Source organism: Heliangelus exortis, chromosome 1, assembly GCF_036169615.1.
Source record: "Heliangelus exortis chromosome 1, bHelExo1.hap1, whole genome shotgun sequence".
Taxonomy (NCBI): Eukaryota; Metazoa; Chordata; class Aves; order Apodiformes; family Trochilidae; genus Heliangelus; species Heliangelus exortis.
In genome coordinates, this window is record NC_092422.1 from 84476835 (window position 1) to 84497980 (window position 21146).

At 41.4% G+C, this 21146-nt stretch overlaps 1 long non-coding RNA gene across 1 annotated transcript; it reads right to left on the reverse strand.

Moving 5' to 3' along the window:
• Positions 1-418: 418 nt before the first annotated feature.
• LOC139799279 (uncharacterized) lies at positions 419-20885 on the reverse strand. Its single transcript, XR_011727208.1, has 3 exons — positions 20572-20885; positions 19880-19997; positions 419-5762 (listed from the first exon to the last, which is right to left on the reverse strand). It is a non-coding gene; the product is annotated as an uncharacterized lncRNA (long non-coding RNA).
• Positions 20886-21146: the final 261 nt, after the last annotated feature.

Below are 21146 nucleotides of genomic sequence, written 5' to 3' on the forward strand. Positions count from 1 at the left end.
TATGGCTTTATCAAGTGTAAACAGCCCTATTTCATCTGGGCCTGGTTTTATCTTGATCCAGTATCTCCCAACCAGGAGGCCTAAGCTAGCTTTGGGCTGCCTCTAATGAACTGCAAATGAAAACAAGGTCCTCTTAAGCCTGTTTTCTCTTTGTTAGGTATTATCTAATCAGGGCTTTCCAGAACAGGCCTTTGGAAACCAAGCATATGAACTAGACACACCGGGTTGTGTCTCTTAAGGCTGCTCTGGAGCAGAGAGGAACTTACAGGGGCCTTTTGATTATTTTTTTCCTAAATGTATAATGTGTTTACTTACAAAGACATGCACAAAAAAATCCTCTTTCTCTCTCTAGTGTCTCACAGAGCACTAGTGTAGAATCTAGGCAAGAGGTAAGAATTTAGGGGACAGTGATGCCACACTGAACATTTTCTGTAGAAAAACAAGAAATGCAAATCAAAACCAACTTCTCTTCCTTCAGCTTGTTAAATGTAGATAAAAAGAAAACTACGTTTCTAGTAATGGGCTTGTGTACATGAGAAAACTTCTGGGAAATCAGTAAACATACATACTTAAAATATGAGTATGCTGCACCCTTCCCTGCATAGATCCTTTCATTCCATATGAAGAGTGTCCTTTTGCAGTTTAGTTTAATCTGTTTCTAGAGTGAAAGAAAAGAGACCACATGGTCCTCTAGTTCAGAATATCTGCTATAGAACAGCTGGTCAGAGCCATTTCTCGATGCAGAGAAGTTTGAGCTTAATTGCAGTTAATCCAGTCAGAAAAAAAAGAATGAGTTTCTATGCATAAAATATATTTATGAGTCTAAAATGTGAAAAAAGGAAAACTTCCCCAAATAGTGCTGAGTCCAAGCCCTCACTTGGAGCTCTCCATTTTACCCCCATGTTTGTTAGAGACATTCACAGTTCATGTTTGTGTTATATCACTGATTTGTTTGTAATTCTACATTGCATGAGGAAATTGTTTCTGTGACTTCTCTGTGCTAATAATTGCATACCTTGGAGAGGGAGGCAAAAGGACAAGTTAATGATATGGCAGTTGTTTATCAATTTTGTGTATTTCACATAGGTGCTCGAGTATGGGAGAATTTAAGACTCTTCACATGCTCTGAACTGCATCTACTCTTGGTGTCCAAATGAGCTGATGTGAGTGCTGCTCCTGTACAGGTGCACAGATGCAGGTAGTGGAAATGTGTGTCTGTGTACAAAGTGCATAGTTGCAGGGAGGGTTGAGCCTGACCAGTTATAGTGAAGGTAGGAAATTAATCTATTTCTGCTTAGCCAATGAAGAGAGGATGAGAGGCTTGCTGAAATAAAGTATCATCCACAGATTTTGTAAGTGGAATAGAGATTAAATTTAGAGGGACTCAAAAGTCTCTACTTAGTATGTAATCTTGCACCCTTTGAAGTGTGCACTCTGCATGTGCTTCTGTCACAGCCTGATCTTAAAGGACAAGGGCAGAGCACATAATTTCTTACTGTCACGGGAGAAGCAGAAATGACAGAAGCATTTGTAGTGTATTACTAAGAGAATGCTGTAATGCCACATGATTATTCAAAAACACTTTTCTAGACAGAGGAAAACCCACAATTTCTGTCATTGCTCATCTGTTTTTCATGTCCACAGATCAAAAGAAAGGGATTTCTCCTGTTAGGTAAGGGAAGATGGTGATACCAGTAGGGACAAGCTACAAATCCAAGATGAAGGGTATAGGGAGAAATCCTCCCTATTTGTTTTGGAAGAACAGTGGGAATTGGTTGTGCTCACTAACCAAAAGGTCTTGCTTTAGTCTCTCTCTTTTTTTTTTTTTTCTTTTCTTTGTGTAATCTGTACTTTATAGATTTACAGGATATAAGATTATTTCATTTGACCTTATATTTATATACCACAGACCCTTCCATTTCACTGAACTAACCCCATTACTGAGCATAACATGTTCAGTGTTTGACATAGTGTATCTTGAAGAAAGTTTCCAGTCTTGGTCTGAAGATACCAAAAGATGGAGCAGCCAAGGTTTAATTTCAGAGGGGAATCACTTTAGCAGTTTGACAACTGTGCTGCTCTTAGCTCCACTTACACGCTTCTCCACTTAGACTTTATAACAGGGCAGGTCATAGTTGATAATGGTTTTAAGAGTTTCACATATTTGCTGTAACAGAGAGACAGATTTTCCTAGAGATATAGAGATGCTGTGCTTGAAGAGTGTCTCTGTAGCACAGGCATATTATGGATTGTGGTAGAACATGCCAGCTGAGTGTATGTGGTGGGTTGACCCTGTCTGGATGCCAGGTGCCCACCAAAGCTGTTCTACCACTCCCTTCCTCAGATGTACAGGGGAAAGAAAATACAATGAAGGGCTCATGAGTCAAGGTAAGGACAAGGAGGGTTCAACTCACCAGTTACATCATGGACAGAACAGACTGGACTCTGGAAAAAATTAAGTTCATTTAGTGCTAATTAAATCAGAATAGGATAATAAGAAATAAAAACTAAATCTTAAAACGCCTTCCCCCCGCCCTTCCCTTCTTTCCTTGTTCGCCTTCACTCCTGATTTTCTCTAACTTCTCCCCACCAGGAGAGCAGGAGCACAGGGAATGGAGGTTGTGATTCATTCAGCAAATGTTGTCTCTGCTGCTCCTTCCTCCTCAGGGGTAGACTCCTCACACTCTTCCCCAGCCCCGGCCTGGGAGCTTCCCTTCCATGGGAGACAGTCCTCCATCAACTTCTCCAGCATGGGTCCTTCCCTCGGGGTGAAGTCCTTCAGGAACAGACTGCTCCACTGTGGGTCCTGCAAGGTTCACAAATCCCACCAGCAAACCTGCCCCAGGGTGGGCACTTCCCTCCATGGGTCCTCAGGTCCTACCAGGACCTTGCTGCAGCATGGGCTTCCCATGGGATCACAGACTCCTTTGGGCATCCACCAGCTGCAGTCTGGGGTCTTCCATGGGCTGCAGGTTGATATTTGTTCCATCATTAACATTCATGGGCTGCAGGCTCCACTCTGTACATCCATGGGCTGCAGAGGGGCAGCCTGTCTCAACCATGGTCTTCACCAGGGGCTGCAGGGGAATCTCCTCTGGCACATGGAGCACCTCCTCCCCTCCTCCACTGACCTTGGTCCGTGGAGTTGTTTCTTACGTATTCTCACTCCTCTCTCTGGCTGCAGGTTTGTCACGCAGTTTTCTTTTTTTCCCTTTTGAAATATCTTATCCCCAAGGCACTACCACTGGGCTCAGCCTCGCCCAGCAGTGGATCCATCTTGGGGCTGCCTGACATTGGCTCTATTGGACATGGGAGAAGCTTCTGACAGAAGCCACTCCTGTAGCCCTGCCTACTAACAAAACCTTGCTATGCAAAACAAATACAGCATAGAAGGGAAAGAAATTTAAATATAAATTCACTACTGTGTAGCTAGAACAGTGAAGATACATTCCCTCTTTTTCGAGGGATCCATATGTAATTCCCAACTAGGCATATTGTTAGTGGGGACAAACTGAGCTCTTTTGATCACTTTCTGCTGTAAAAAGGGTAAGTTCTCTGCCTTCTCCACTCTACCTTCTTCATGATTCTGACTCGCCCTTGAGCTGACTTTCATTTCACTGAGCTGATCCAGCTCATTAACCCATCAGAAAACTGTCCCTTTTTTACTTCCCTGGCTTTATTTTCTGCCAGTTCAGTAAGCTGAATTAGCTCAGTGAGGGGTCAGGTGAGTGTCAAAAGTACTGTAAGGAAGCATGGGTGGGCAACATAGAAGTGGAATTAGGGGAAGGAAGAGTAAAAAGACAGGAAAAAGCATGCAAGGTGAAGGAGCAAGACTGTCTTGCAATGACAGAAAGCCTTAAGATCAGCTTATTTCACCTCAGAGTAATTTTCTTAGAGTCCCTGTGGAGTCAGTGTAGAAAAGGGTGTTTCTTTAGAGGGTGGTTAAGAAGGAAATAAAGGGAAAGAAATCTAATATAGATGCATAAGTTAGGCAATGTAAATATGTCTGTTCTTTACTGCAAAAACCTCTGTGGATTAAAGCTTTAAAATGCAGTTAATGACTAAATTACTAAATGCTGGGAAGACCAAAATAGTGGTCTTTAAATGCAGAAACAGTCTTCTGAGAGCTCTAAAAGGCCTCAAGTACAATGTAAGTCCAGAGAGCTGAGCATGAGCACTAGGTAAATCAGCTGTGTAAAGTTAGTGTCAAGCAAAGGCTCATGAAGCTGATGTCACCTGGAATTTGCTCAGGGTCTGCCTAAGGAGAAAATGAGGAACAATCTTCCAGTGTACATCTTGTTCTCTGCAGAGTTCTCCCCACTATTCCCTGTGTGCTGCCAGCTCTCACCCTAAATTTCTCTCTCTTGCTCTTTTCACTTCCACCATTATTTGTAAAACTGCTACCAAAAATGACCTACATAAATAAATAACTTGAATGAATATATTATGAGGGAGAGAGTGAATGTGTGAGTGTGTGTAGGTGGATGACACAGAGAACCAGGCGAGTGGGAGCAGCAGGAGCCATCAGTTCATTTGCTGTCAGTGGCAGAGCCCCAGGGAGGGTAAGGACAAAAAATACCTTTTTGCACAAGGTGTCAAATGCCTTCATCTTCTGTCATTTTTGAAGATAATTTCCATACCTTGCCAGTAGAGGCTTCAAGAATGGAAGAAGAGGGCAGCAGCCTAAACCTGTGATTTTCAGCCTCTTTTTTTAGTTTGCAAATCCCTAAGGGTTTCTGCCCTGTAACAAAGTTTTCCATAATTACCTTTCATGGAGCCTTTTAATATAATCAATGGGCTCTCAGGTGCTGGTGCAACTGAGTTGCTGGCTTTCAGGTAAAGCAACACAGGAGGAAGTTTCCTTTGCAAGAGCAAGACTGGAAGTGTCATTTCAGGGTTGATATTGGTTGCTTCCTCTCAGGCCTAAGCTTTTCTCCATGGACAATGTTAGCCACCACCTTCATCGAATAGCTGAGCCCATGGTCCCTTGCCACACCAGTGAACCCTGGGACTTTTTCTGGATGAAAGCATGAGGTGAACTCCACAGTGCAGAAGGGATGCAGTACTCCCTTGAGATTTCCCATGCCTTGAGATTTCCCATATCTTGAGATTTCCCATGTCTTGCCCCAGAGATGAAATATGGACACTGTGCTGCATTGAAGAATCACACGTGCTGACAGCTTTCCCCTTCAGGACTGGGCATGTACAACTGGAATTCAACTGGTAGCAGAAAGATTTATGAATTGTTAAATGGATGAATATAGAAAGAAAGGGGTTTCATTAACATCAATATTCAGTAACCTTAACTGCAGCAGTTGTCTTTTTTTTTTTTTTTTTTTTTTTTCTGAAACAGTTCAAGATTTTGTATGTTATTTTCAGAGGATTGTAGGATTGTATTATTGTACCTGGTAGCTTGAGTAGTTTTTAAAAGAATGCTTGGAGATGTGTGTCCGTATCTGTGCATTTCTGTGTCCATACAATTTTCTCTCACCTTTTCTGAGTACAAGGCTCTATAGCATTCTTCATAGGAGCCAAGATATCCTTCAGAAATGGTAAATGACAGGGCTAGAGCTAAGGAATTTGGCTTGACTGTCCTTTTGAAAGAAACATAGCATATTCCTGACTACTTCCAAAAGATCCAGTTGTTTTCCTGATACAAAGTTACTTGTTGTTACAGTTGTCCATTAGTGCTGCTGTGGGAGGTCCAAATGACATGCTGTGCAGCCAGCCCTTGGGTAGATTATCCACTACCCTGGAGAGCACTGGAAAGGAAAATGAGATATTTAATTTATTTTTTTTTTCAGTATTCAGGGTAGCAGAAGAGGAGAGTATATGGTATAAAGGATGAGGTATTGTTGGTTGCAGGCTGTGCCTATGAGAAGATGTGATGCTCTGAATTGATTTTCACTTTTAACTTGGCAATTGTATGTGTCGGAGTAGGGAATTACAATAATAAAGCCTGGAATTCATAAATACTCTTATAACTCTGGTCAAGTGCAAATCTCTCAGATGGTAAGAAACTGTCACAGTCTGCCTATCAGTCACAGGTAGAGAAGTCTCTACAGATTGCTCAACAGAGATTGCTCTTAATCAACCCTCTTTTCAGCTGCAAGATGCTGTTAACATACAAAATAGGCCAGGCCATCATCTGACTGTTATTGACAGCCAGCCCAGTGACTGAATGTAGAGTTTGTTGCAGATGTGTATCTAAGTCCAAGGTTACCTATGTTAGTGCTAGAAGAAAATTGAGAATTAGAAGGAAAATCTAATCAGTTGCACCAGAAACCTCATTAAACATGAATCTGTGAGCCTCCAGAATAATTTGTGAATGTCACTGCCAAGTCAAAGGGCATCGCCCTACACTCCTGCAGAAAATACTGCTTTCTGTAGGACCCAGTTATTCAACATAACTTACATACCACAACGGGCTCGCCTCGTACTGGGGTGACTGAAGGGGCAGGGCAGCAGCATGACCAGCCCTCCCAAGTGGTTTTGAGCCTGTGACCATAGGCTGTGGCTGGTGCTGATGCAGGAGCTGTGCTGCTTGCTGCCCAGGATGTGCCACCACCCCTGTGTCTTTCTTTGCCTTGGACATCCTCTGTTCATCCTTACAGCATAATGTCTTGAAGCAATGGAAGAGGAAGGGAGTCTTGGCTGCAGGCTGAAACAGGCAGGAATAAAAATGCTGCCCTGCTAGAGATTATTCATGTTATCTTTTACTTCACCACTTCTTCACATGTCTGAAAACAATAGAAATCATGAATGTATCTACATGACACAGAACCCTGCATCCCTTTTTCAGAAAGAACTGAGCCCTACAAGAACTTAGGGACCCACTGTGTCAGTGAGCCAGATTTGGAGAATATTTAGGTGGAAGACCAAACACCATACTTTATGGGATTTCTAGAAGGATTTAATTACTTAAAGCTCACATTGATTTAAGAGTGTGTGTCTAACTTTTACAAACCTATCAAGTGTAGTTCTCTAAATATTTTTTTTGTTATGGCACTTAGTAACTCTGAAAATAAAACTTTGTATCCAGCTCCAGTCCAGAAGCCTGTACAGTCATGTAAATGTGGAATTGCCTCTCAGCAGGGGTTATTAAGTCTGGCACCACATGGAGGTAGCTCAGCCGTATGACTTCTCAAAAAGAAAGGCACTTGGATGCTTTTAAAAATGCTGCTTTATTCAGCTACAACAAAAGAAGTGGATTTAGCACACCACCCTGTCAGTGCACTCCTTTCCTTTGGGTAAGGATTATCTTCATATCACTGTGTTGAACACAGCATCCATGAGAAACAACAAATGTAGCTGCTCTGCACTCTTTTCCAGGTACATAATTGTCAGCTTCCTTGTATGTTTTCCAATCATTGAATCTACAAAAAATATTAAAATATCTTAACAGGATCAGAGATTACATTTACTTGTCACTTACACGCATATTTGAAATTAAATAATTCACACTGTCTCAGCTACCTTGCCTGATAATCAGCACAACAATATGGAATAGTATGTGCTTCTCCCTTTCACCTCCACTCTCCCCATCAGTGCTGCAATCCAGTACCCAGAGCATTGTCCTGAATACAGATTTTCTTTTTCCTGCTATGCTTAAGGCTTTTTTTTCCCCTCTCATGGATTGACAGACCTATCAACACCAGCTAAGATTAATTTAATATGCCTAACATGAGCCAAACAGTACCCTGTCCTATTGCTCTGTTATCTTTTCTCAGAAATAATTGTTTTTATTTGAAATTATTTATATTATCTGCTTAAATATTTAGCAAGTGCAATAGTTTGATAGTCAGACATTGCTGTAATCTATTTTGAATTTTAACTCTACAAGCCAGTTGCCTGCTCAGCTGCCCAGTTTAATTTTTCTTGTGTTTTCCTCCTGGTTATCATGAGATGATATCCCTAGGAAGCAAGAACACGGCAGCACCTGGGGCTGGAGGTTGCACTCCTGAGCATATGGCTCTGTTAGAGAGATGTGGAGGGGAATCCACACACAGCAAGCCTGGAGAATCAATCCCAGATGCCAAATGGGGAGATCAGTGTCACAATAAGGCTTTGAATTTCTGTTTTTCATTCATTAAAAAGCAGTCAGAATGAAAGAAGCTCCATACTCATCCTCCTAAGTGGTGTCATGCTCACCCATAAGCACACACATACACTGCTGCCTTTATAGTTACTATCAAGGAATGTAACAGCACAGTAAAGAAAGAACTGTACCAAAAATTTACCTGGATGATGGAGTATATTTCTATGGATCCTGTTGCACAGGGATTGTTCCTATTGCTTTTAGGATTTGGTGTCTTGCAAAAAATATTTCTTCTCCTTTCTCTGTCCATTTGTAAATCCTCTCTGGCATTAGACAAAACGTTTGCCTTACAAATACCCACAGGTATAGTCCCAGTTTACTGCAAATTCTCTTCTGGCTGTACTGGCTTTTCCCCAAATCATCACAAACTGTTATTCTGAATGTGCTTATCTATGAGCAGGAGTACTCTCCCAGGCTACCACAACTTCCCTATGGACAAGATTTCTGAGGCAGAAGCACGCACAGGCGCTTTGGAGTCATCCTTTTAACCTAAGGCTACAGGGCACTTCCGAGTGCTGGTGGACAGAGTGCAGGCAAGACTGTCAAAGGTGCCAGCTGGATACAGAACAGTCATATGAATATCACCTCTTGGTGATAATAGCAGAGGAAAAAAAAGCCATTACTGACTGTAAAGACTGTGGCAAAGTGTGCCCAACTCACCCACCGTCCTGAAATCAAATGGAGAAAAGTAAATACATTGCTTTCCTCTTCTTGTTTATAAAGCCACCTTTAAAACTCTATAGGGCTCCATGTTCCATTTCTGATTGATACTCAAAAGCCTGCAAAGGGTAATTGTCCAGCTTTCAAGATAATGCAATGTGGTGAGCACCCACTAATAAATTAGAAAAAATGTCTCTTGAGCCAGCAGTGGCCATTACAAACTGGCTGTGAAATGGCTGCCAGTCTTTGGCTATTTCTCTATCACTTTTTACTTTTTCAAGGACTTTTTTCAAAGATACAAGACCATGTCAGGGACATCCTGGTTTTTATGGACTTGACTTTTTATGGACTTTTTATGCACATCAGACTATATGACACCAGAAGATATCCTCCCTGCAGCTTCCCAGAGATAATGGAAAAGCTCTACGGAAGAATGAATTTTTTACAGAGTGTGTCATCAATAGACAGTGGCACTCTTAAGAAGTGACCCCATTCCTCCGTCAACAAGCATGCCCACCCTAGTGCATGTGTTCTGACTTAGAAGTTAAAAAACACTTAGAGAAATCCTCTCAGAGTATAAGAGATATTGGCACACGAGGGACACAATTAACATTGTGCTTGCATGGAAGGGAAGCATTTAAAAAATCCCTTCAACTAGTTCAATTTTTTATTCATAATTCACCCAATGTACACTTTTAAAATTGTATTCTTACCTAAATGTGGTATAGTTTTTAGATTGTTTTAAATTTTTTTTCCTCCTGTCTCTGGTTAGCATATCCCAATTTGCGAACAAACTTTGTTTCACTGTGGTGGACTATACCCAAATTTAGTGGGCATCACCTGGGATGATGGCACTGCTATCAGTATGTAAATATGTATATACTTCACTCATGAAAGCAGCAGTCTCAGCTCTATGGGACAGTACTTTATCTGCTATTCCATAAACAGCTAGGGAAAATCCCCATAGAAAGCAAGTCCCTTTTGAGCACTCCTTGGACATTTGGAGTTGCAGAGCAGTGTTCACCTTCTTTAGCATAAAGAAGTGGAAGGGTGTGACAGGCAAAAGCAATGAGCAGTTGTCGTCCTCTTCATATGCTGGCAGATACTTGTCCTAGTAAAAAGAATATCCTCATGGTACAGAAAATCTTTCCCAGGCATATAAGAACAGGCAAATCCTTGACCTACAGATTGCTAGAAACAGGTAAATGTTTGGAATATGCTTGTCTTCTTTTTCTGAATTTTTCTAGGCATCCAGGTTTGGCTGTTATTGGAAAAAGGGGTGCTGGGCTATGCAGCCTATAGGCCTGACTGAGCAGGGTGTTTGTAATTAGAAGTGGTTAATGCCTGAAAGAAAAAGGTTATCAGGAAAGCATTTTTTCATGCATTTTTGCATCTTTGTTGGCTTCAGCTGAGATTATAGGTCTTAGATCAGAATCAAGCCAACAGCTGAGAAGTGTCTTGTCAGCACAGGCAAGTATTTTCTGTTCCTTTTTCAGGTTGTATAACTCCACTGAATAGCCTCCATAATCTATTTCACCATTCAGAAGCAAGTATAAACCACATACTGTAGATTACATGCTTTATCATGGTCAAAGGGCAACAGATGAAAATGAAAATTGATTAAGCAACCAACTAGGAGAAGGTGCTCGTCAAATAGCAAACAGAAGTGACTCATGCAATGTCCCCTTCCCCCTCACATCTCTATATGAATCACCTCACCTGTGTCCTAGGGAAGGTCAGTTTAGTTTCCCAGTTCTTGGATGAGTTTTCAATTGAAAAGTACTGCAGGATCAGGATGTTATTTAGTGTGAAGAGTTGTACAAGCTGTTCTTCAGCTTTAGTGTGTGACTACAGTACAATTCTACTAGAATCATATCTCAAATATGCTTTGTGTCATAAACATACATCTTGACTATCTCTCACTCACTGCCAACACACACTTTCCTTCTTCAAACTAGTTTGGTGCTCTCTCTTGCTCTGCCTTGTTACTTTTAATTGTTTGCCTTAGAAATCAAGGGGGAGGAAACAAGTTTTTGCTGTAAGAAGTTCAGACATTTTAAGAGGGCCAAGGAACTGGAATTACTAAAAGTTTACTGTTCATTATGTCAGTTGCAAACCCATCCCAATTAAGTTAAGAGGAGCATTTGTTTTTTTTTGCTTTCCAGAAGTTGAAGGGAGAATACATGCTGCTCTGGAAAACTTCAACTTGTCATAAGTGACGTGGGGTTGGTACCAGGAAGGCTTCTTTCATCCTATCATCCTGGCTTTTCCATGACTCTCCTCCCACTCCCAGCCCCCTTATTTCCATATCATATGCTTGTTACCAGGGACTGGAAGAGAACAGGAGGAAATTCATCCTAGTATGGATTGATTTCAAGGCACATCTCTCTCATTCTTGTTTTTTCTTGATCTTCTGTTAACTATCACAAGATAAAATCAGGCAGCTCGACATTTTTATTGTGTTTTCCACCCAACAGGTTGAGTTAACCTATGTGGGATTCCTGTGCGTAACATATCCAGATAATTTATGTGGAAAATGCCAACTCCATTGTCCTAGCTTGAATCTGAATTAGCTACCTCAGTGTTAGAGCAAGCCTCATTTCAAAATGAAGACATGCTTTTCTCCCCATCTGAAGTAGTTTGTCTCCCTGCAGAGATGTAACCTAAGGGAGCATTATCTTTCTGTTCTTCCATTTTTCTCTTTTGAGTTGTGTACTCAAAAGGCAGGGGGTGAATGGAGAAGGGATATCCTGGCAAATCCAGTCACTGCCATTATGATGCCTACCAAATGAATTTGGAGGCAATGAGCCTTTTAAAATAAGGTGCTTAGATTTCATACATAGGATCAGGCTTGATGTTTTAAAACAAAATTCACCTATTTCTGTCTGCATCTCATGCAAGACTGCACACATATTGGAGAAATCAACTGAAGGGTTTCTGTGTTATGAAACACTGGCATTTTTAAAAAACTGGCTGCACTTAGCTTAAGGCTATGCTTCTCTGTGACTGCCTAGCCTAGATCTGTTAAAACTCCTTTACAGCTCAGAATTCAGCAACATTAGCAGTTTTGATTGCACTAAATTGTTATTGGAAATGCTTGTACTGAGTATGAAGGATTCAGAATGTAGCTCTTCCTATTGATTATTTAGCCTGAATATAAATTGATGTGGATGTAATCCTCCATCTTTATGTTAAAAAATTAATTTGCTGATTTGGAGAGGGCAGAAAGTTAGTTGTGGTGAGTGAAGTGGAAAGAGCATTTCTGCCCACTGAACTATTGGTTTGATATTGAGCAAAATCATTCAGTTTTACCACAGAGGGTTTGAAGAAGCCCATTAAAATGTCTGCACACAGACTGGCCCTGCAGCATAAGAGCAGCAGAATGCACTGCCACAGGGGAGATTTGTCTAGGTATTTATACCATGCTCATCACCATGGTAACAGAAAGCCTTATGAAATGTAGGCATTACATACAGAAGTGTTTGTGCCTTCCTGTGTCTCTTGCACTCACTCTTTCCTTCCCCCTAACAGTGGCGCTTTTATGGATGCTTTTATAGTGCAGAGGCCCAGTGTCAGAGAGTGACTTGCACTGATTCCCAAAACATGGGATTCCTGGGCCAGGGCCAGACTGGTCCTGTGCCCTACTGGGTCTTCCAGTCCTGTAGCCATCCACCTGTCTGTCACATGTGCTCCTGAGCTCCCTGAGCATGCCTGGCAACATCAGTGTATGGGAAGAAGTCCCTCAGTGACACCTGAAGGACAAAGCTGTGGAGAAGGGTCACCAAGACCTAACTCACAGAGTGTTTCCTGCCTCCCGGGGATGCAGAACACAGCATCCATGGGGCAGGATGCACTGACCTCAGACTTTGGTGATGGGCTGTCTGCCAGGTGTACTGAGCAGTTATGAAGGGATGAGTCCTCACTCTGAGGAAATGCTGCTGGAATATTGTGCTGCTCTCTGGGCCTTAGAATGGTTTTAGAGCATGGATGTTCCCACCTCCACACAGCTGAGTTTAGTTTTCAAACTCTGGACCAGTATCCATCCCGCTTCTTCAGAAAAAACATTTTATAGAATCATTCAAGATGGGAACTCTTTGTATCTGACAACGAATATGTGAATTTTAGATAGATATGGATAGTGCTTTTGTGCCTTCATACCTCACTGGCAAGTTGTGAGGTTTTTTTTATTAATATCATTCTAAAGTGCCTGGGAGCTTATCAAATGAAGCTGATACCAAAGAAAGTATCCTAATGGACTTTAAAAAGAAATTGGTCTACTTCTGCTTCTGCCTGTGAACAAGATCCACCCTAAGAATTGGGTAATAGTTAAGCACTGGCTCTCTTAACCCCTGTTTAATGTAACTTGCAAAGCTGGCTTTAACATGATGTTTCAAGTTAATATTCTGATAAAACTTAATTTCCTAAAGAAAAAGGCTGACTAGAGGTCTTAAGAAGGAGATATTTAGTAATGCTCTGCTAAGTTTTATGGCAGTCTGTTTTACTAGCTGAGAAAAATGTAAGACCAGGCTTCAGGCATTTTGGAGCCATGAGAGTCAGGAGTGCTCTGGAAGGTGAGTGCCCATTACCTCTTGCTACCAGCAGACTTCTTCTCTATATATTGCTATAAAATACTGCTATGATGGGTTTCAAAGAAATATGTCTCTCCCTGACCAGGTGGAGAGTTTATGAATAGCAGGGAAATAAAGAATCCAGGAGATTCTGGAATGGGGAACTCAGATGTCTAAAGCCAATGGAAAGGTGTATTGCAATTACAGGATATCACTGGTTTTCTGAATTTGTTAGTTTTGGTTTAAAAATAGTTGTATTGTTAACACAGTACTTCTGATGTAGCTAAAAACTTAAGCACACATGATACAACACCAGAAATTGCTACCTAGAGATATGGTATTTTGTACACAGTATGATTTCTAATTGCTTGAATAATACTGCACAATGGAATAATTTCTTACTTAGTGGGAGTTGTTTCTCACTGCTTGAGCTATAATAACCTCTTGGGAAGTCATGGAGCTGCAAATTATAATGATGTATATAAAGCTTTTTTTCTCAGTCTGTACTCTTAAAATGCTCAGCATTCAGAAAAAAAATGAATCAGGAGAAACTGGTAAAGTAAGTTGCTGCAACTGAATGAGATAGCTCTTCAGAATTATATATAGAACTCTTTCTAAACGCCCACAGTCCCTATATTAAAAACAGTGATTCAGAAAATCAGCCAGCAGATTTCTGAACCAAAGTATTGTGTGTAATTTTTGCAGTGCACAGCTAAAAAGACGCATTGTTTACAGGAGTGAAATGAGCATTACAAGACACTTTTTCAATAAAGCCATTTTGTGGTGTAGTCTCTACTTGGGTAAGAGCTCTTTTGATGTTGCTATTTTTAATATGCCAGTTTAATTTGTTAGGTGAATCCATGAATGTATAAAACAAAATTTTTATCTCAGAAATATGTATGAAACAATTCACCCACAAATATACATGGTAATATTAAAAAAAATAGAGTGAGCCTGAACAGAGTAGCAAGGTCATATGTCCAGTGCCTACAGCAAAGAAACTGGAGTTAGGATGCTATTGTGGTTAAGCCTGCCAGCAAGTCAAGTATTTGCCATCCAAATCCAGAGTCACCTTTTGCTTTTTAGAAGATGTGTACCACTCTCACGGAGAGGAACCGAAGGGGCTGACTGCAGCCCAAGCTCCATGCATCACTCTTCTCTTGCAGTCCTTGCAGGTGAGGAGGGGCCACTTGAAACATTTCAATTTGTTGGTCGACCCACAGTAGGCAAATGTCCCTGGAGGGACAGAGCTCTTTTTTTCCCATCAGCTGAGTTGAACTAAAAGGGGTGGTATCTCTGAAATGATACCATCTACTCCCTAGGCACAGGACCTTCCAGGGCAGACAAACTGCCTTAAGACCTCAGTGCTGATTACCCACCTGGCATCAGGACCTGGTACAGGGCCAGCAGCTGCCCCAGCCCCAGCCCCCAGCAGGGTTTAGGATGCAATCTAGAATAGGAGTCGTAACATTATTTAGAAAACTGCAACTTTTCCGCATTAAAGCAATCTTACTTCTTACCAAGCAGTGAGACAGGGCAGAGTAAGAGGTCTCCTGCTGCAAAATATAGTAAACCCTAATGGACAAGGACAGACAGAGACCCAGCCCTGAGTGCCAGGAGTCAGGTTGCAATGGCTCTTTCCCCAGGGACCCGAGGGAACTGTGTGTCCTTTTGCTTTCCTTCTTCCTCATTTGGGGGAGAATGAGAGGTTGCCTATCCAGTGCAGGCAACCTCAGTGGTGGCTGTGCATGTTACACAGGCACTTTGATAGACTGGCAGCAAAGGCAGTCTCAAATTCAAGCTAACACATTTTGAAAGGTCATGCATCCTGAGACAATTTTATATTGGTGTATATTGACGAGCCTAGGACTGTTTTTTAATAAAATTCTTAGCATTAGCAACCTGCCTGCATAGGAACATGAGCCAAGGTTGCAAAGCTGCAAGCAGACCTATAGCTTGGTACCAGCAGTGGCCACTCCACTTGCCCAGACCGAGAAGCTGTTGTGCAAGAGCTTCTGGCCCTGATGGCAGCTACTCAGAGCAAGGCAAGAATTCCCCATCGGGATGGCTCCCTGCTCAAACCCTGCTCAAAAGCCACGAAAGAGAGGAACCACCTCTTACAGAAACCCTCTTTCTCCACCAGATGAAAACAGCATATGACCTTTTTAAATGTCTTGACCAGGTGAGTGTTTAATTTTTGTTCTGAATTAAATCCTAGGCTCAGTGTGAAGCAACACTGATGATGGCTCTTTATCATATAGGCATGTAAGTAGACTGCAAGCTGAATAACAATTTAAAAAAAGATACACCCTAAGGACTTCTTAGACAATTAGGGCTACTTAATTGGATTGAAGAACTGTAGCTGTTTATTTCTTTCCTGACTCCTCTACACAAACAGCAGTGGAGGAACTTCCAAATTACCAGTCAATCTTTCATCCATCTATGACCTTTCTCTGGACAGAATAAATGGTGGGAAGGGCTTTTTGAGATGGAACTAAAAACAACCCTAGTAATTCAGAGAAACAACCCTTTGTTTCCCTTCTAATGTTAGCAGGGGAGAGAGGTTTGCCATATAGGATATGACATAACTAAAAGTAGTTGTCATAGAGAATGAAAGTTAGGTCAAGAATAAGGTACATATTTAGAATAACTTGGCTATTTCAGACTAGAGATCAGTGCCACACCATCTTCTGAGTTAATGTGGAGATCAGTCTTTGCTGAACACTTGAACAAAGGCATAAACCATAGCGCAAGGGCAATTCCTGGCAGAATTCTCACAGATGTTTAAGAAAGGCAGAACTCATACAGAAGGAATTTAAAGCAGTCTGTTATACTTTGAGTGTGGCCTCTTGTGTAATATTTCCCCAATGCTTTTCAAAATGAAGCCGCTGCTTGCAGAAATGGATTTCTTGCAGGCCTCAATTCCCCTGCAGAAAATCCCTCAGCCATTCATGACCAGGATAAGGCTTCCTATGTAGTCATCTTCTGGTCTGTGCTCAAACAACACATTTTTGAAGTAAGCATTAGATCCAGCATTTGACCTCTCTACAGAAACTGCCAGAAAATGGAGCAGCAGTTTAGACAATCTGGCCCAGTGGAAGTAACTCAGGTAAGCTTTGAGATGGCCATCTGAGTATGAGCAGTTCAGGGAGATATCAGGAGGCATTGAGCTAAGACCACACTGATGATGAAGATGGGAGACAGCAAGTTTTACTTTATTGCTGTCACTTGGGGAATGAAAGCCCTTGGAGGTGGCACTGGGAAGAAATGAAATGTGATCCCTCTGAGAAAGCTGTATTCAAGGAGAGGGGGATTCCCCTAATAAATCTTCCACTTGCTCTCTCAGGGATTATGTCAGCCTGCCACAAGTCTGCAACACTGCTCTCTAAAATTGCATGTAACCCACAGAGTTAGACAAACAGTGCTTCTACAAAATGCATGAGGTCCTAGCAAGTCACAACCATCTCGTTCATCCTATACAGAATACATTGGAGGTATCCTGCATGTGTGTTGATTTGTGGGAAGGGTTGTTTTTAAAACTGTGCTCTGACTGTACTAGCTGACCAGTGTGGGGCATTGTGTGGGGTTGTATAATCTGAATGAAAGACTGTATTGTAATGGGTGCCACTTATGGCATAGAAAATTGTTGTGAGATTTTTCAGGCTGAAGTCTCCTGCTAACATTATCCTAACACTCTGCTATTGGTGCATAACTTGTGCCATGTTGTCCTAAGGAGCCATCACAAGACAATAAAAATGAAAGATGTGTATTCTGGAAAGAAACTTAAAAAAAAAAAAAAAAAAAAAGAAAAAAAGAAAACTAGTGTATGGATTGCAAAAAGTAGAGGTATACAGAAAGCCCCACCATCCACTACTCTAGCCTTTCTACAATGCAAGGTTACATCTACCATGCACAACATTTTTCTTTCTTCTGTTACATGTTCTTATCCAGCATTTTTGCTTTTAATGGTAAATGCATAAAGAATATTAATGCTTACATAAATTAGTACAAAACCCTAAAGCTGATAAAGTCTGATGTGGACAGTCTGGAGCATTAAAGAAGAAACCAGGGGAAAGAACATAAAAGATCAAGACCTGAATTGGACTAAAAATGGTTTAAACCTATGTCTGGACTACCAACATATCTACTGTTACATTAGATCACATTTGAGATATTTGGAAGCAATACAAAGTTTCCTCTGTTAGCAAATTATTCCCTTAACTGTCCACTACAGAGCTGCTTTCATTTCCTCTCCCAAACATCTGGCAGTAGATGCTGCAGAAGCCCGTAGTCAGCAAGATAGGCGAGCAGGGGCCTAACTTTAGTTCATGAGTCATCTCTGTGGCTCCAGTGGGACAGTTCAGGTGGTTAAAGTTAAGCATGTACTTAAGTATTTTGCTGAAATGAAATGAATCTGTGCCAGCAAGAGGTTACTGCTGAGGTGGAGAACTGGTTGGCCGCCTAATGGTATCTCCTTAAGTGTTTATAAAAGGGATTTGTTTAAAATGTAATTAAAGACACACCTCTGCTGTGAGAGCAGTGATTCCTAAAGATTTTTTAAAAGCAGACTGCTGTCAGCCTTTACAGTGTCTCATAGGCCCCCTGTTACTGTCGGGCTGCTAACTGGGAACACTTTAACCAGGTTCAGCAGAGAAGGAGCTGTTGCTGACCATCACCTTAGGGGGCTCAGCCAGTCTCTGGGTCACAGATAAAAAGCCCCTGCTCCAGGAGTGGGGTACATGCTCTGTTACCAGAGTTCTGCTTTACTGATAATAACAATTCAGCTACTGATCTATAACTACGTTTCCAGCCAAAAACTTCAATCAATGGAGTCATCACTTACCAGCAGCAATTTCCAGTGCAGAGGCATGAAAACAGAGTACTTCCTCTTTGTCACCCAAACATTCATGGAGCTTAAAATGCCTTAATTTTTTTAAATTCCATTTGGAGCCATTTTATACAGGCTAGAGTGAGCTCATTCTCCGAAGCCCCAAGGCTCATATGACCACAGGGCCTGCAATTTCTCCTGACCAGGCTGCAATCCTTCTCACGGTGACATCCTGTGTTTGCTTTTCCTCTGAATCCAGTGCTACAAATCCAGCTCCAGGTAACCAGCTGGTGGGTTAGGGCTTTGGGCTTTGCAGCAGACACATCTGAGTAGCATTCACTCAGAAGACAAGCCTTGTATGGTAATGCCTATACAGAAGCTGGATGATGCAACCAAATAAACCTTCTAATAAAAGTGGATACTTATTTGTAACTGAAAGAATGGCTTTAAAACTCTTTTTTAAAGTATCTGCATCATCAGCAGTTCCTTTATTTTTCTGAAGGTAAAAAACCAAATTCAACTTTTGTCAAATATAGAGCAATTTTTCCTGAGCCCTAATATCTATGTAATATTTCTCCTTTCACATTTCCCCCCAACATGCCAAAATCACAAGGCTGAAAAATATTAAGCCAGCAGCTTTGCTAGAAAATGTCAAGCAGCCGCACATTTTTTAGAAGATCGACAGAGTCTATTTTATGCTGGGCAACAGTGTTTAAAATTGAGTTTTGAAAGTCCCACATTTTTCATTTCTGAGTCAGGGCTAATGGAGAGATTTCAGTTCCAAAGGTAAGATACGGAGCAGGTGAAAATAGGGATTTATAAAAGAACTGCCATCTCAACCATCATTTTGAACAAGAGAATTTCTTGACATTTTAATACCGGTGGCAGTGATTCACCTAGCAGAGAGCCTTAACTAGCATTTGTTTATATGTCTTTCAAATACTAAGCATCAATCATCAGTCTCTCATGTCTCCATTTTTTCCTCCACAGTGTCTGTGTAAGCTCCCAGTTACTCTCATCCACTGAATCAACATGCAGTATGGACTTTATTATTTACTCTCCATTCAGCATTAATCAAACTTTTTCTTCCTTCAGTAGTTTTGTTCTGTGCTTATTGAGTACAGCCTGAACTGTGGGCATGTTCCTGGGTTTGAAGAACAGAGTTAATGCCATGTGATGATGTCTCCATTTCTATCCAGCTGCAAATTCTACACTGCTGAGAGGCTGAGATCATGCATTTGATAAGTAACAATGTTAGAGGAAGCTGCAGAAGAATGTTTTGAGTTTCTATCTGTAGGAGAACTTAGGTCAGGAGACTCTTTTCTGTACAGTGCATGGAAAGGTTGCTTTGGCCAGATCCTGGTGACTGCATTGCCACCAGACAGTATCAGTCATGGCCTTTATTTGAATGCGCATGCATAAAAAAAATCTTTGGCAAACAACCCACAATAACTACCAACAGTTTCCTTGAAATTAAGAGCATGGAAGTGTTTCTCTACTGCAATAAATTTTTGCTGCAATGCCCCTAGCTGAAGACCCTTTTCCATTCCTGCCACACAATGAATTGCCCACCTTCCTTTTAAATCACCCTGGATAAAGCCTGGGTGGCAGCCTGCCATCATGGACTAGGGGGATGCTTGACTTCATTTCCAGGGAGGTAGAAGGAAAACAATTTCACACTGTGGAAGAGGAGCAGCATCAAAATGGGAAATGGAAATAACCTACCATATCAGCGAGCAGAGTGTTGGAGTCAAGAAGAGATCCCCTTCTATCCACAAGATCATCATCTGCACTGTTTAAATCCATATATAGTCCTTGCAGGCGTGCTTCCTGCTCATTTCAGCTAGAGAAAATAAGGTGGCAGAGAATACAAGAGGGTCAGGCAAAGGACCTGCCTCAAATTACAGCTGGTACAAGTGTTCCTAGAGCAAGACTAGGCTGTACAAAGACTTAAAAAGGAGAGGAAAGTTAGGCTACTAGAAGAAATTATCTTTCTGCTCCCTTTGCTCCAGCATCTCTTTTCCTTTCTGATACCTTTCCCTTGACTCTTCGGCCCTGCTTCCATTCCTTAGAATAACTTCAAAAAAGTTCTTGCAGTTTGTCTCTAATCTCATCTCTTGTGTAGAAAGTACAGCCTGAGTATGAATGTATTGTGGGACAGTCTGCAATCAGCCTTCTACATCCCCAGTTTTCCCTCTTGTCCCCTCCCTGTCCCCATTCAGATGCTTCAGACTGAATGTATCTGTTGCACAGCCACATACGGTGCTGCTGCTGAGCTGTCAATGAGCTCTTCTAGCAGTCATTTGTCTAACAGACATGTTGTCCAACAGACATGTATACTACATAAAACCTCTTTAAAAGCATTTTTCTTGACATTATCTAAGGCAATTGTTAAGTGGTAGCCTAAATTTACTCACCTGAGACAACGTAGGCAGAATTGCAGCCATCTGCTTTACTGATCTCTAGAGACAGTTTATCACTCTAAACACTTGAAAATGCTTCTGCAGGGCAAAGGCTTGTATCCAGGCCACGTATCTATCTAGCAAAATTTTCTGAGGATCACTTCCATTTAGAGAAGAGGTCAGAAAACCCCAAATCCCTTGCAAAAAGTTAATTGTTATTTGCTCTGTGCTAAAAGAATGCAAGAGTGTTTGATGCAGTAGTCATACTAATATGCTCCATGAGCCTCTCTGGAACAGAGAAGGAATGTAAAAAAATTATTTCATACAGTGTAGTTCTGTATCTGATGGAGAGAGGAAGTGAAACTGTGCACTGATGCTATTTAACCCCTGACAGATCAAATATTAGCAGCCTGGCTTAAATGACAGCACTGCTTTGTATATTTTCTTGTCCCAGGCAGAAGGGGGATATCTACTGTTCTCAATGAGAAAGAAACTGTCAGTGTATGCATACCTCCTTTCAAAAATGTTTGAAAAGGAATACATGATTTTTTCTGAAACCAGATAAATATCATTGCACCGTGGCCAGTTGT